The sequence below is a fragment of the Amblyomma mixtum genome, chromosome 3 (assembly GCF_055824585.1).
Source record: "Amblyomma mixtum isolate Tamu chromosome 3, ASM5582458v1, whole genome shotgun sequence".
Lineage (NCBI taxonomy): Eukaryota > Metazoa > Arthropoda > Arachnida > Ixodida > Ixodidae > Amblyomma > Amblyomma mixtum.
The window spans coordinates 405,379,490-405,395,588 of record NC_143014.1 but is presented as its reverse complement, the minus strand read 5'-3'; the positions used below and the strand labels follow the sequence as shown (position 1 = coordinate 405,395,588).

At 47.5% G+C, this 16,099-nt stretch overlaps 1 pseudogene; it reads left to right on the top strand.

Moving 5' to 3' along the window:
• The first annotated feature begins 4,732 nt into the window (after nt 1-4,732).
• LOC149357471 (uncharacterized) lies at nt 4,733-8,162 on the top strand (annotated as a pseudogene).
• Nucleotides 8,163-16,099: the final 7,937 nt, after the last annotated feature.

The window sequence follows — 16,099 nt, the reverse complement described above, 5'->3', positions numbered from 1 at the left end:
GTCCACGGTGTCAGAACCTTCTTAAGTTCTCCAGCGAAGGCACGGCTCATAACAGAGTAATCAGCACCGATATCGAGCACCGCGGTAATGTCAGTGCCATCAATTGTCACACGCAAATCGGATGCAGCGTATCTGATACTGTCGCTGCCTATCTCTGTCCGGGTATCGTCGGCTCCAGGGTTCCGCGATGGAGGATCTTGACACGTCCCGACGTCAGCGGCCTTGCCTCCAGAGGTCGCTGGTGTTAGTTTTCCCGACGCGGACTCGGCGAGCGACGGCTAGCAGAGCTACTCTGGCGGCCAGGGCTGGAAGAGCGATAACGGAGAGGCGAAGGGGAACGGGACTCGCGCCTTCCAGAGTAGGCAGGGTTCTGGCGTGCCCAGAGATGCTGTGCAATCTCATGCGGTCGTTCGCCGTTCTGAGGGCAGGGTGCGTCGGGATGGAAACCGCGAAGGCCCACTTGGCGGTACGGACAGGCGCGGTAGAGGTGACCAGGCTCCCCACAGTGGTAGCAGAGAGGCCTGCGGTCCGGTGTACGCCACAAATCCGACTTGCGAGGGCGTGGCCCAGCTGTAGCAGATGCGGTTGCAGAATACGTGGCGATGTTACTCACGGAGGTCGACGGGGTCACACCGTAGCCAGGCACGCTTGCGTGACATGTGCCGATGTTGCTCACGCCAGGCGTTGGGGCAATGGGACCGTAGCCTGTCGTGCGACGTACAACAGATGCGTACGTGGGTCGGTCATCGAACCGGGATGGCGCTTCGGGGACAGGAGGTGCCTGCGCAGCCTGTCGCACCTCGTCCCTGACAACTTCGGACAGCGCTGCCAGCGGCGCAGGTGCAACCTGAGGCAGATGGATCCGTTGCAGTTCCTCCCGGACAACGGAGCGAATTAGTTCACGCAAGGTGTCTGCACTGCCGCCGAGACACGACGAAAAGCCTTCGGGCACCATGCAGTTGATGTCCCGGTTGTACTGGCGAGCCCGTTGTTGCAGCGTCGTCTCCATCGTGGTCGCCTCGGTTAGAAATTCCGCCACCGTGCGGGGTGGGCTGCGCACGAGGCCCGCGAACAGCTCCTGCTTAACCCCACGCATGAGATGGCGCAGCTTCTTCTCCTCTGTCATGTTGGGGTCGGCGCGCTTGAAAAGACGGGCCATGTCTTCGGTGTACATGCGCACGCTTTCGTTCGTGCGCTGATTTCGGGAGTGCAGCGCAGCTTCAGCCTTCTCCCGGCGGTCAGCGTTGGGGAACGTAGCCAGGAGACTCCGGCAAAACGTCTCCCAGGTGGGAAGTGTAGCCTCGTGGTTTTCAAACCACGTCCGAGCAGACTCTTCCAGGGCAAAGTAGACGTTATTCAGCTTGCGCTCGTCGCACCAGCCGTTGTAGCGTGCGACCCGCTCGAACGTCTCCAGCCAGACCTCAGCGTCTTCGAACACGTCACCGTGAAAAGATGGCGGTGTTCGCGGTGGGTGGCAAAGGATCAGCGCCAGGGGCCTGGTGTCAGCGGCCATGGCAGTTGGACTCGACGGTAGAGGCTGGATCGGCGGCTGGGTCCTGGTGTCAGTGGCCATGTCAGTTGGACTCGGCGGTCGAGGCTGCGTCGTCCTTGTTGGCGGGGGAAGGGGCCCAAATTCAGGCGACTCTCCGCGGAGACGGCGGCTGGGTCGCTGGTGAACCGGTGTGAGGTCCGTAGTGACGCTGTACGGAGTTTGCAGGTCGGGAAGCGTACCCAGCACTGCTCCACCAAACTGTAGCGTGCAACGCCAAAAAGAACACCCGCGCAGAGACGAAAAACCTGCGGCGGTCACCCAGTGGTTCGAGCGCGCGAGAGAGCCAACTAACTTCTTCCTCTTCTAGCGCATGCACTACTTCTGTCTCTTCTTCGAATGCATGTATCACTTGTATCAATATTGAGGGAGGAGTTCTCACAGCGGCGAAGCCCATGTTGATGGGTGGCAAAGGCCTTTCCGATGTTTTACCAATTAATCCTGTCCTTTGCCAGCTTTGGCCATTTTATCCCCGCAAACCACTTGATCTCATTCGCCCACCTACTTTCTGCCACTTCCTGCCATGGTTGCCTCCTCTTGGAATCTCCGTTACCATTAAGGGCCATCAGTTATCGTGCCAGCTCATTACATGCTCTCTCCAAGCCAATTTCTTCCACTTGATTTTGACCAGGATGTCATTAACCCACATTTGTTCCCTGACTGACTCTGCCCTCTTCCTGTCTCTGAACATTACACCTCTCATTTTTCTGTCCTTAGCTCTCTGCGTTGTCCTCAACTTAAGTTGCACACTTTTGTTAGCCTCAATTTTCTGACCACTAAATGAGTACTGGTAAGATGCAGCTGACTATCGTTCATTGCGCACCACCCCATTCTGATTCTTCTAGTTCACTCTGATCCAGACCGGCGGTTACTACCTGCTCCAAATCTGTATAGCATTATCTTGTTATATCAGTTGGCGTCTCTGTATTCCAGCAAGCCATTGGTTTGAGTTGGTGGCAATGAGACTGAAGCTCAGCCCATCCATAGCTGTGATTCTTCCCTGGCAACTGTATATTTGAGCGTGTTTCAAGCCTTAAACCTGCCAGAAATGTTTGCAATTTGAGCCCAGCCCTAGTTTAAGTGGCATACCAGGGATTGTATCTAAAAAATGCAGTTGAATTTCTTGTCCAAAACAAAAGGGAGAAGTGGGCTTGGGCAGGACATGTAATGAGAAGGTAAAGTAACTGACGGGCCTTAAAGGTAACGGAGTGGATTGCAAGTGTGGCAGAGGGCGGCAGAAAGTTAGATGGGTGGATGAGTTTGTGGGGGTATGGTGGCCGTAGCTCGTACAGGGTTAATTGGAGAGTAATGGGAGAGACCTTTGCCCTCCAGTGGGCGTAGTCAAGCTGATGGTGATTACCAGTATTGGCGGACGTACGAAACCAGAAGAAACATGTTAACTAGTACAGTGATCAACTAAACTCTCATGGTGAACTATTATAGATAGGCACCTGATGGCAATTAGGCATTTGTTGCCACTCGCTTGTCTATATTGTTGCATTGCAGCCGAGAGAAAAAGGCGCGAAAGTAAGACTACGGGCACAGAGTCCATCCTCCAGTAACGGCGAACAAACAAAAAGAGCATTTATTGTTGTTGTGACTGAGAGAAGGATGAAAAGGAAATTGCACGGGCCTGCCTACTGGCTCGAGCCGAGCCACCACCGCTGCCACGTGCAGACAGAGGAGAGTTGAAAGATCAGAGGAAAGAGAAAAAGGAATGAAAAGACGTGCGTCGCAGCAAGAACTGCGTCCGCCGGAGCGGACGCTGCTCAAAAAACTGATAAGCGGCCGAGGCCGCGCTCGCCTAAGCGAGAACAGATTTGCGGTAAGCGGCTTCTCGGCTAGGGGGGCGCACAATGTTACTTGCACAGAATTGAGTTCAGCAGGTTAACACGCAACAAGGAAAAACTACACATGGGAGCACCACACCATCCTCTTCGCAAAAAAAAAGTCGCATACAGGTACCGGAAACGTGACTGCATCCGTCTTGCCTAGTCGAAGGTTCTCTTGATCCCACTACTGAAGGACTCGTTTTCGGGGGGGTTGAAATGAACCTGAGGCATCGGGCGGTAATCTCAAAAGTGGTGTTGGAGTTTCAGATGCAGTTTCGAGTTGTCCGCAGCACCTGGGTTTCAGTCCCCCCCCAGTAGGCAGTTGGCACAACTGCTGGTTCCTCTCGGTCAGACATTTCTCTGGAACAGACACCACCTTGGATGCGTTCCATGTGCGGCCACCCTGCAGGCAGAGTGAAACTATTTCCGCCAGAAGAGAAAGCTTGGACTTAGCTTCTTTCTTATTCGCAAGGGCTTGGAGTATGATAGCCCGCCTTTCCCGGGCCGTGCGTGCTGAGTAACGGACTCGCACATAACTTCCCGCCGGGTACTTCAGAGCCTTCGCAGCTCGCCTCTCGTCAGTGTAAGTCTTCATTGATGTCTGCTTTGCCCGAAGACGGGCACGTAGCCGGCGCATAGCCAAGGCAGGCTCCCTCGATGGTATGCCCACAATGTCGAGACGGGTTCTGGGCTGGCAGTGATGAAGTAGCATAGCTGGCGAGACTCCCGTAGTAGCATGTGGGGTCGCCCGGTACACGGCCAAATACTCTACAGCCGACTGGATGCATCGGCCTTCCAAGACAAAAAGTTGAATGAAGTCCTTCAGGCTTCTTTTAAACTTCTCAACCAAGCCATTAGCTTGGGGATAGTAGACTGAAGATACACAATGTTTGATGCCCCTCTACTTCAGGAAATTTTCAAACACTTGGGACTCAAACTGGGGTCCATTGTCCGAGACGAGTTCTCCCGGGTAGCCTTTACAGCTGAAGACACCACGCAAAAAGTCGACGACGACTTCAGACGTCACTGCATTGGTGAAGCAATCTTCTGACCACTTGGAATGATAGTCTATGAGAGTTATTATGAACTTCGGGTTGGCCTGCTGCAAATTAAAGGGCCTGTAATGTCGGTAGCCAACCTTTGCCATGGCATTTCCGGAAACGCAACAGGCTGCAGGGGTGCATGAACTGGTTTTGCTTGTCAGCTGCTTGGCAAACATGGCAGCTTCTCACTGCATGTTCCACCTCCCTGTCCATTTTTGGCCACCTGCACCTCATGGTAGGGCATTAGCTCTGGAACTAAAAGCTCTGGCAGGCCTTCCAGATCATCTGGAAGGCCTGCCAGAGCTTTGATGATTCCTCTGATGTTTCCAGATTCAAAGGTTGCAAAAGAATTTCAGTGTGGCAGAAAAAAAGTCTCGTATATAGTGTCGGATGGCCTTGGGCCATATTTTAAAAGAGCAGTTGTTGATGAACTTAACAAGGCAGGTGTGTACTACACCATCCAAATCGACGAAACTCCCCTTCCGGAACAACGGTGCCAACAGCTGGACATTGTAGTTAGGTACTTTTCTGAAGTTTGCAAGCAGGTTGTGGTGGAGCACTTTTCATTTCACTTAGGGAGTGCAACCTCAGATGTTTTACTTGCACACGTGAAGGAAGGCATTCAAGACCTTCCTCAAAGGAATATGTTGAGCTTCTACAGTGATGGCCCTAATGTTATGAAGAGTTTGAAAAGAAAGCTTAAGGAAGATGTAAATCCTGCACTGCTAGACATAGGAGAGTGTAGTTTACACAAAGTTCACAACAGTTTTGCAAAAGGAATTGAAGCGTTTGGCAGTGAAGTGGAATCAACTTTGTTAGATGTGTACTACTACCTGGAAAACTCTGCTGTTCAAAGTGCTGTGCTCAAAGCACACCAAAAGTGTCTTGGCCTACCAGAAAGTGTCTTCCTTCGGCATGTAAATTCACGTTGGCTCACCCTAGGTCCTGCCCTTGAGCGCTTTATTGAGCAGTATCCGGCGCTTAAGTCCATGCTATTAGACGTGAAGCAAACGGCTCACTCTTCTGGCACAATGTACAAGCGCCTCCGACAAAGTCTCAGCAGGAAAGACCTCTTCCCAAAGGCAGTTTTTCTGAGGAATGTCGCAGATCTTTTTGTTGGATTCTTGAAACTTTTCCAGCGCTCTGAACCTCTACTCCACATTCTGTACGAAGAAATGGCACAGCTGACCAAGAAAGTTCTCAGCCGTTTCGTGCGAAGTGATGTGTATCGTGACCTGACAGGGGAACAGCTGAAATCTCTTGACGTTGAATGTCCAGGAAACTGGAAGGAAGTTGTTGAGATAGGTGTGGACACAGAGGGCTTCATCACGAACTGCTCAGCAGAAAAAAAAATTGTTTAGGCTGGGGGCACGTACTTTCTTTATGAAGTCTGCGGGTTACCTACTTTCAAGGTTGCCCTTTGACAATGGTGTGTTAAAAGATCTTGGGTGTCTTGACCTAAGCAGCGCACAAGAAGAAAGCTCAGCTGTGGCATTTCGAAACTTGGCCCAGCAAGTTCCAGAGGTGATTGCTCCCAAGGAAGTCTCAGCCCTAATGGATGAATTTTCACTGATTTCATCTGAAGCGCTGTGCGTGTATTCATGTAAACGACTTGACAGCACATGGCAACATGTCTTCAGCCTACAGAACAAAAATGGTGGCATTAAATATCCTCTGGTAGGAAAGCTTGTAAAAGCCCTGCTTTCGCTTTCACATGGCAACGCTGATGTGGAGAGGGGTTTTAGTGAAAATCGCCGGATCCTACAGGAGCGCAGCAAACTGTCTATTGAAAGCGTGAATGGATTGCGAGCCATACAGTCATTTGCGAAAAGGTATGACAAGAACGTCTCTACCATTCCAGTCAAACGTGACATGCTCACTGCTGTGAAACAGTCATATAAACGCTACCAAGAAAGACTGAGTGCTGAGTGTGAGCCAGCTGCCTAAAGAAGCTAACTTGACCATGGCCAAAATTCAACAAAAGGATGTCAAAAGCAGGACCTGCAAATAGAGATTCAGTCAGCAAAAAAGATGCTTTGCAATGCAGAAGCATTGATTGCAAAAGGAATGAAGGTAAAAACTTTTGATGACATTTAAAGTGGCCAGGAACTACTTAAGAAAGGACAGGAAAGGCTTGCGGGTGCTCTCTGCAAGCTTGAAGCTTCAAAAGAAAAAGTGCGGGCTCGTAGAGTGTAACGTGCAGACTATTGTGAAATGTGTTGAGTGACTGACTACTTCAGGCTCGGATTGATTCTGAACTTCTACTTCTTTTGTGGCAAGTGTCATTAGTGACTGTGGTTTCTTCTAGTTCACATCATGTTGCTCCCCTTTTTTGGCTTTGATCTATTTCTGCCACAAGAACTGGTGTTTTAAATATTTAACTTGTTTTACCACACCATCTGTAACTATTCACATTCTTAATTGTTCATTTCTTGTCATTCGTGTTGACTGTTGTGTGAAATGTACAGTGTGTTTCATAATAAATAGCTGTAATTGTCAGTCGCTTCAGTGATGCTTTCAACACGGGAGGTACACTGGCCTAATTTATTCGCCATCTGCTCCAAAAACAACAATGGTTGCTCCAAACTGGTATTTTTTCTGCTCCGAAAACACCAATGGCTGCTCCAAACTGGTATTTTTTCTGCTCCGAAAACACCAATGGCTGCTCCAAACTGGCATTTTTACTGCTCCGAAATCTGCTCCAAAAAGTAAAATGCTGCTTCCATCACTGCAGATGCAATGTATTCAGCCATAGTCCGTAAGGTTACATCCTCAGCAGTAGCTATTTGAAGTTGTTCTTTGGTGATACAAGACAATACCACGGACACCACTTCTTCATCCAACTCCGGCTCAGCAGCAGACATGAGTGCTAACCTGGACGAGGAATCAGCAACTACGTTATCGCTTCCCTGTTGGTACACGATGTCAAAGTTGTAATACAGATGTCAGGCAGACCACCTTGATTTGTAGCGGCCTTCTACCGGCACCTCCCGACGACAATAAGGTCACCAACGCCTGATGACCAGTTCAGAGAAGAAACCGTCGGCTCCACAAGTAAACGTGCCAATGCTCACATGCAAAGAGACATGCCAGAGACTCTTTTTCTCCAGCGGAATACTTGCGTTCGGCAGCTGTTAATGATCGGGATGCAAAGGCTACAGTTCGCAGCTCTTTCCCAGCCTGCTGTTGCAGCACAGCTCCGAATCCTGTGTCGGTTGCATTGGTAGACACAACCACTGGCAAGTCTGGTTCAAACAGGTGGATGACACTGCATGATGATAATGCTGCTCTGACTGCATCAAATCTGCTGCGCGGCTTCGTCCCAGAGGAATGCTTGCTCCTTGTGCAAGAGTTTTCTCATTGACTCCACAACGTCCGCATAGTGTGGCACAAAACGCGAATAATAGCCGGCGAGCCCCGAGAACGATCGTAACGCTGACTCATCTTTTGGCACTACTGCCCGAGTGACTGCTTCCACCCTGGAATGCATAGGTGCAATGCCCTCACTGCTGAATTCATGTCCCAGAAAGATTATTTGGCACCATGCAGTTGAATTCCTAGTCGAAATCAAGAGGAAGAAGTGAGCTTGGCCAGGACTTATAATGAGAAGGTAAAGTAACTGATGGTCCTTAAGGGTAACAGAGTGGATTCCATGAGAAGGTAAATGTAGCAGGGGGCGGCAGAAAATTAGATGGGTGGATGAGTTTAAGGAGTTTGTGGGGGTATGGTGGCCGTAACTGGTACAGGGTTAATTGGAGAGACATGGGAGAGGCCTTTGCCTTGCAGTGGGTGTAGTCAGGCTGATGATGATGATGATGACTTCAGGAAAACTGTGCTCCTCCTCAGTGGTCTGTGCCAAAATGGTGCCGCTGCAGCCACCTTGGAAGCAGACGACTGCTTGCACGACATTGGCTTGCGCTTTGCGATAAACGGCGGAGATACTCAAATTAGTCCACTCATCGATGAGCCCACACCGGCCCGACTCTGATGGAAAGTGAGTGGCCACCCGAGAAGGCGACGACCCTCGCTTGCACGTACCTTGCATCTCTCAACCACTGTGCTCTCGACGCACCCGTCACCGCCGTCTTTCCTTTGGAGTAATAAAGTTATAACAGTACTGGAAGCCGGTTATGTTAACTAAAAAGTTCACACACGCATGCAGCATTATGTACGTTGTTGCAACATCCGCTTGACATGCAAGTCGGCGTGCGCACACCTCAGTCATGTTCAGTAAAAGGACACACGTGTGTTTCGCTCAGCTGCCGTGAGGTTGCATCGAAGCTGATGCATGGCAACACCTCGCTGCAATGTACTTCATATCTTCTTCGTACGGTTCGGGATGTCGGCAGCCGTTGATATACGCTGGGGGCTACAATTTGGTGGCAGCGCCAAGGCTAGCAGTCGACCAGGCCTACACTCGACCATTAGTTTTGGAAGCAGCCAGGGCCAAGCTAAACTTGAGCTGCATGAATTGGCGCTGCACTCTCACTGCACCGCCACGGCACTTGCAACCCAAGCCCAGCTTTCCGGGACATGGCCGTTTAGTTCGGCAGACTGCCACAACGGGCCGCTTCACCCTGAGCTCCTCCTCTCTCTTTTCTTTTCCCCTTTCCTGCCTCGCATAGCCGCACGCGGGCAGGCGGGAGGGAACACCGCGACTGGGTTTGGTGGTCGGGCTAACCTTTTTTCGGAATACCTTCCACACTGTGGGAGAAGGGGGAAGCAGGAAAGGCTTTCGTGGGCTAAAAGTTTCAATGATGCTTGAAGCTTCCGCTGCGCCTAAAGGCGCTCAGTGAGAAGAAAGAGAGGGGCCGGAAAAGGCAAGATCTTTGAGGTGCCTGTTAGGTAGGTGCTTGAGGGGGCGAGGACGCTGCATAGATTGAAAAACATTCACGGGGCACTTTGGCTCTCTAAAGTGCTGCAAGGGGAAAGCCTTTCCTGGCGCACTGTTTGTTTTTTATGTATTTTTATTTTCACTTTTTTATTTTTGTATCGTTTCTTATTTTTATTGTTTTTATTTTCCATGTTTCATTTTATATTTATTTTTGTTTCGTTTCTTATTGTTGTTTTTTATTTTTCTTTCCTTATTTTTTATTTTTTAATTTTTTTGTGAAACCCATGCTTTCACTAGATGCGCCTTTATTGCAGCTCAAACCTTGAGCCTTCGTGGCGGAGTGGTAGCGTCTCCGCTTCAAATGCCAAAGGCCCTGGTTCGATTCCCAGCCTCGACGCAGTTTGTTTCTGAGTAGTGACGCTGAAACGCGGACAAATCTGCCGACAAGTCTGCTGACGACAGTATGAGGCATTAAAGGCTTGTCTTAAAACCCTAGCTAGATAGCGGCCCTTGGGAAGGATGCGAGAATGCTTTCCGTGGTTCTTTCTGACGAGTTGTAAGGAAGAGAAGAGATACACCTCGGGAAAAACAGCATGCAGTGACACACTGTGTGCCATGTCTCTCCGGCGCAGTATATATTCGCTGTGTCATACCAACTAGCTCAAAGTGCCACCTTAGTGAACTCCAGGATTTAGACCCGTGCTTTGAAGGCAAATTAAAATTTATAAAAAAATAAACAATCAAAGACGCTGAAAGCAGGGATATCGGATGTTTGGAGAACAATTTTTGGGCGAACGCAATGGAAGCCTCCAAAAGGTCAATCTCAGCAATCATTTGTGGAGTTGCAAGGTACCATCTTGGTTCTGTAATTGATGTCGCCTGTCTTTGCGGCGGATCAATGAACCAGCTCTTTCATCGGCATGATCCAATGTACATTTTCCTGAAATGGTAAAACTCGTCATCACCACGATAATAGTTTCGCGCCATACTTCGCGAAAACGAATGCTTTTAAGTTTTGCCCCGCCGTGGTGGCTGAGTGGTTACGGCGCTCGGCTGCTGACCCGAAAGACGCGGGTTCGATCCCGGCCGCGGCGGCCGTATTTCGATGAAGGTGAAATGCTAGAGGCCCATGTGCTGTGCGATGTCAGTGCACGTTAAAGAACCCCAGGTGGTGGAAATTTCTAGAGCCCTTCACTACGGTGTCCCTCATAGCCTGAGTCGCTTTGGGACGTTAACCCTAATAAACCAAACTAATAAACCAAGCTTTTAAGTTTTCTTTTTATTCCGGAGATTGTTGCCGATTGGAATACCCTCCCTGAGAGCTTGATATATCCACTGGTGACTTTTTGAAGCCACTTCATGAGGATTTTTAGATACTGTATTGGCATCTTCTTTAATTTTATTTTTGGTGCATGGTTTTTATCCCTGATTGATTGCGCTTTAATTGTTTTTTTTTTGCCCTTCCTCCTTGGACCCAAGCAAAAGGTCTGTAGTGTTGTGTAAATAAAAAAATGACTGTTTCTGGAGCTTCAATTATCTGACATGAACTGGCACTACGGCAAAGAATGCTGCACTCCACATTTTTTCGTCACGGCAGTGAGACACTCCATGCAATCTGAGCAGACTGAACGTTCTGTTGGACGCCGTCCCTCGCATCATGTACCCTGAGCTTTCATGAACTGAGCAACCAGCAGTGATAAAAACACTTCAGAAGTTTGTCGGGAAGTCTGGCTTTAGGGGACAGTGGTAGAGACATTGTTTAAGAGACTCAGGTGGAGCAATTGCCGACCGTCCACAGCAAGGATAATCCCGCCTGTACGTAGACACAACCACCACTGCTCTCCCAACAAGATGCACAGAGCATGAGCCAGTTTCTTGGTTCTCTGACGTAGTTATCAAACAAATGCCTGTAGCGTTCTTTGCGTTTCTTTGTTCCATTATACTACTCCAAGGTAAAAAATAAACGAAACCGTAAAACGACACCGTAAGGATGTATACTATATATGTATTCCCGCACGACATTTCACTTTATTTTGCTGAAACAAATATGTCGTTTATCTAAGTGTAAGAGGCCGAGAAGGATCTTTTGCCCCAGGTTGATTGGTGCCACCTGCGATAGGGCTACCACCTGGACCCCCCTATACCTATCCAGCGGTTACGCTGAAACCGCGAACTGGCATTAAGAGCTGCGCTCTAAAATTAGGCTGGCGGAATAACATACAATTCACCCGGTACGACTCACCTAAGTAACCAAAACAACTCCCGTGCATGGTTTTCGTGGTCTAAAGAATATTAAACAAATTTTGTCTTAAACCTGCGCATATAACCCGCCTAGCAGCCTTTGATTATGCCTGAATAGAGCACAACTTGAGTTTCACTCTAGAGGAACTAACAGTACTCAGCGTGATGCCCAGCCACAATAATAATCATCATTCATCATCATTATTTTGCCCTTAAGTGCCCCTGTTGGGACATTGCATAAGAGAGAGGGGCGGCGAACAAAATACAACAGATGCAGAGAAATAATACGATGCAACATCATGTAATACAATACAACTGGATGCGATAAAGTCACGATACAATGTTGAATTAATGCAGACTGGCAGACAGGCTTTAAGAGGCAAGAACAACAAGAACAAAAATAAAATGTGTAACTGGTCAAAGTACTGGCTGGCGACTGATCTGCAATATATCATTTATTCCCTGCAATAATCGATTAATGCATGCCGAAATTTAGTACGGTCGCGCCCACTACTCTACCGCGTCATGCCCTTCAGGCGGCGCTTGAGTGTCCTTTCCGATTTTTTTTTCATTATACCTTCCGTTGCAATGTGAGTGGAGGGCATCTGATAAAAATCTAAATTGTAGGATGATGGAAGGGGTGAGTTCATGGGTGAAGACGGACGAAAAATATGAATTCATGACGTGTGAACGATTTTCGGCGGGAAGAGATGACCCATTTTGATAGATCAGTAATGTTTTGTGTGAACGTTTGTGCTTGGCGTCAGGGGGTCCAAAATTTCTTATGGTTACTAAGGAAAATATTGGGCTGGTCCCGGTGAAAGAAATTATTTTTAGTGCACCTTATTAAACCTGTGCATTCGATGAGACTTGTAAATTATTTTTTTCTATTTAGTACCAAAAGTGGAAATTTTATCCTCAAGGTAGAGGCGCTTTTTCTTTGCTATAGTCTCCTTAGCGCGTTAGAATACCACGGTCTTCCAGCATCACCGCGAATACGTATGAGGGTAACATACGCGTCAACGAGTGAGAGTATTTTGTTTTTATAGAGAAGCAGTTTCGTTTCAATGTTCGATTCGAAGGCGATAGTCAGAAGTACTAAAAGAACTTGTGTGGCTAGGAACTGGTCTTAGTGAAATCTTAAGAGCAGTCAGTTTCGTTTCAATGTTCGATTCGAAGGCGATAGTCAGAAGCACTAAAAGAACTTCTGTGGCTAGGAACTGGTCTTAGTGAAATCTTCTTTCTTGAAACTACTGTTGTATTTGATTGACGGTTCTCTTAGTGTGCTAAGCATTAATTTGCCGATCGAGGAGTGGAGCACTATTAACTATTTGTCTTGTAGGATGAGGTATAGTAGTCTTAACATTCGAGACGTGGTGCTTGATATTACAGCGTTGTTTCGGTGTTAAAAAAAATGCACCTTCTTGCATTCCCTGTCATTATTGGCAGGCTGCGCGGCAAAAAAAAAAGAGAGGTGCCTTCATCACGCGAGAGGAAAACTAGTACTTTTTGACAGCCTGGGTAGGGGTGTGTTCATTACACGAGTAAATCTGGTCATGCCTGAATCATATGTCAACTACTCAACCATTTGTGATCAGACATTTTTCGTAAACCCTTAATTCACTCCGATAAAAAAAGAGAAAAACTCGCGGTACGAACACCATACTCAATAATTAATTACTACAGAACAGCTTTTGACTACAGGAAAGCATTCGATAGAAATCTGTCTGCTTGTGGAAGCAAAGTTTAATTAAAGTGAGACATAGACGCCAACCAAACAACACAGAAGACGAAAACTACCATCACCAGCTCGTCCCCCGCACCAGAGACGAGCATCCTAAAGAAAAAGCCCAAACCGTGGTACAAAAAATCTCCTTCGCCGAGTGCTTGGCGTCGTATAGACCTTTGCAATGAGGGCACCTGGGCGCTGCTATTGTTCACTGGACTGTCCTGAGCACCTTGCGCTAGCACGGTGAAAGCGGCGGTGGAACCGGTTTTCGACAGTCCGGAAAGTTTCGACAAATACCTCGCCCGATGCAAAGCTGGTTGGGGAAGTCAGAATTCGACGGAAGGGATGAAATAGCACAAAGCGTATGTCAGACAGTACAGAGAAGGGAGCGCGCTAAGCGAGCGCTGCCAGACAGGTGACCGCAGGATTGACTTTGAAAGAACCATTGTGCGGGACACCGAGGCAAAATGGTGCGGGAGGCTCGTATGCTTGAGTCACGGCACATTCAATAGACGCATGCGGATGCTAATCGCTCCCTGGAAGCCCTTCCCTCTTCTTACAAGCATAGTTTGCGTTCATTGACCCGGCAGTTGAGAATAAGTGGGCTAAAAGGCCAAGCTGCAACTCTCCCGCAGTCGCACCTTAATGGGGAAACCGAGCAGGTTTCGAAACGTCTTATCTTACAAGGACCTAATTGTTTGTTCATTAATTTCTCCCTTAAATTAAGCCCAACTATTGTGCTTGATTGCTGCCATTCAGTGATAAAGATTTGGTGTGTTTTCTTTTGATACTAGATACATTTGGGACCCTTTATTAAAACACTGAACATATTTTACCTTTCCTTTTTTTATTGGTCAATTATTTTTGCAAGACTTGAAGCATGTCTTCATTTTTAAAAGTGTTCTTTCAGTGACGAAATCGTCTTGTGGTGTGTGGAATGAACGCTTATTTACTCTAACTGTCGTGCAACGTTCCATCCCAACACTTCAAATTCGAGCCAGATTGTTAGTTAGCATGATAGGTATTCCTCCGATTGAAGCCGCAATAAAGGCTAAGCGGGCAGGAGCGCGTGAGGAACGCTCGGGCTAATCATGTGATCTCGTTTCACGCACCAACACCGACCTTCTCCCGGCAAACACCCCATTATCAGCGGCGCTGTAATAACGCTCACAAATCGTCGATTCTAGTAGCGGCCTAAAAGTACTTTAGAATTTAAATAAAGCTTTGGTTACCACGCAATTAAAGAGTTTTAGCTTCGCATTTCAGCACAAAAGCTTTCTATGTTGTTTCAGCAATCAGTACATCATTCATTCACTATAAACCAGTACATTCTAGCTGGCAGCAGGTTGGCTGGGCTGTTCCGCAGCCAGTATACAGTATGCTGGCAATTATAAGCATTAAAGAAGAACTCTATAAATGGGCTGACCTCGTACGCGTCGTAGGTTTTAACATTTCCTTCTTTATACATCCGCGAAGATGAATACAGATGATTGCACCTCCGCGGTGGCTCAGTGGTTACGGCGCTCGGCTGCTGACCCGAAAGACGCGTGTTCGATCCTGGCCGCGGCGGCTGAATTTCGATGGGGGCGAAATTCAAGAAGCTCGTGTGCTGTGCGATGTCAGTGCACGTTAATGAACCCCAGGTGGTCGAGATTTCCGGAGTCCTTCACTACGGCGTCTCTCATAGCCTGAGTTGCTTTGGGACGTTAAACCCTAATAAAACCAAACCAAACCAATACAGATGATTACAGCCCGCTTGAAAATATGCTGTTTTTTCTTCCACGCGGCTTAACATATTTTTTATTTATTTACTTATTTATTTACAAAATACTGCGGACACTGAGTCCAAGCACGGTGGGCGAACAAGTCAATCAAGAGACAAAAAAAACGCAACATTTCAAAAAAGAACAACACAATATAGCAAAAAAATGGTTAAAACTCTTGGGATAATGGTTTAACTAGCTGATTCCAATCTGTTATTGTGCGTGGAAAAAACGAAAACTTGTAAGTGTCTGTTCTAGCGAATATAGGGGTTAGAGAACTGGGATGGTGTTGACGAGATTGTCTGGTTGGTGCCGGCGATAAGTATGATGAGGGATCCAAACCAAGTTTGTTATGTAATAAGAGAGAAATAAATTCTAACCTAAGCTTTCTTCGCCGATGTTCAAGTAGTTCAATTTTATTAATCTCCATTAAAGTGGTGGGGGAGTCAGACCTTGCATATTTATTAAAGATAAACCTGACAGCACTTCTCTGTATTCTCTCCAGATTTTTTACGTTAGATTTAGTATACGGGTCCCACACTATGCATGCATATTCGAGTTTAGGTCTAATTATTGAAGAATAACAAAGTAGCTTAATTTTAGGAGCATTTTTTAGTTTGTCTTAAGCAGCACAATTTCCTAAATGCAGCAGAGCAGATATTGTTTATGTGCAAGTTCCACGATAGATTGCTACTTATTGTTACTCCTAGGTATTTGTGGTTGGATACTTGAAGAGTGAGAGAGCCTAATTTATATGTGTAGCTATGAAGTATGGTTTTTCGGGTTATTGGCATATATACACTTTTGTCAGCATTCAGAACCATGCCCCATCGGTCGCACCATTCAAAAACGTTGTTCAAGGCACTGTCCAGGTCACTTTGATGCTCCTTATTTGTAACTTCTCGGTATAGAATGCAATCGTCAGCAAACAATCGAATATGCACTGGTGGGTTAACAACTTCAACAATATCATTGATATACAAAAGGAAAAGCAGAGGACCCAAAACACTTCCTTGGGGAACACCGGATGAAACTGGAAGAGAGCCCGAACGTTGTCCACCCACTTCAACAAACTGTTTGCGGTCTTTTAAGTATGCAGTAATCCATG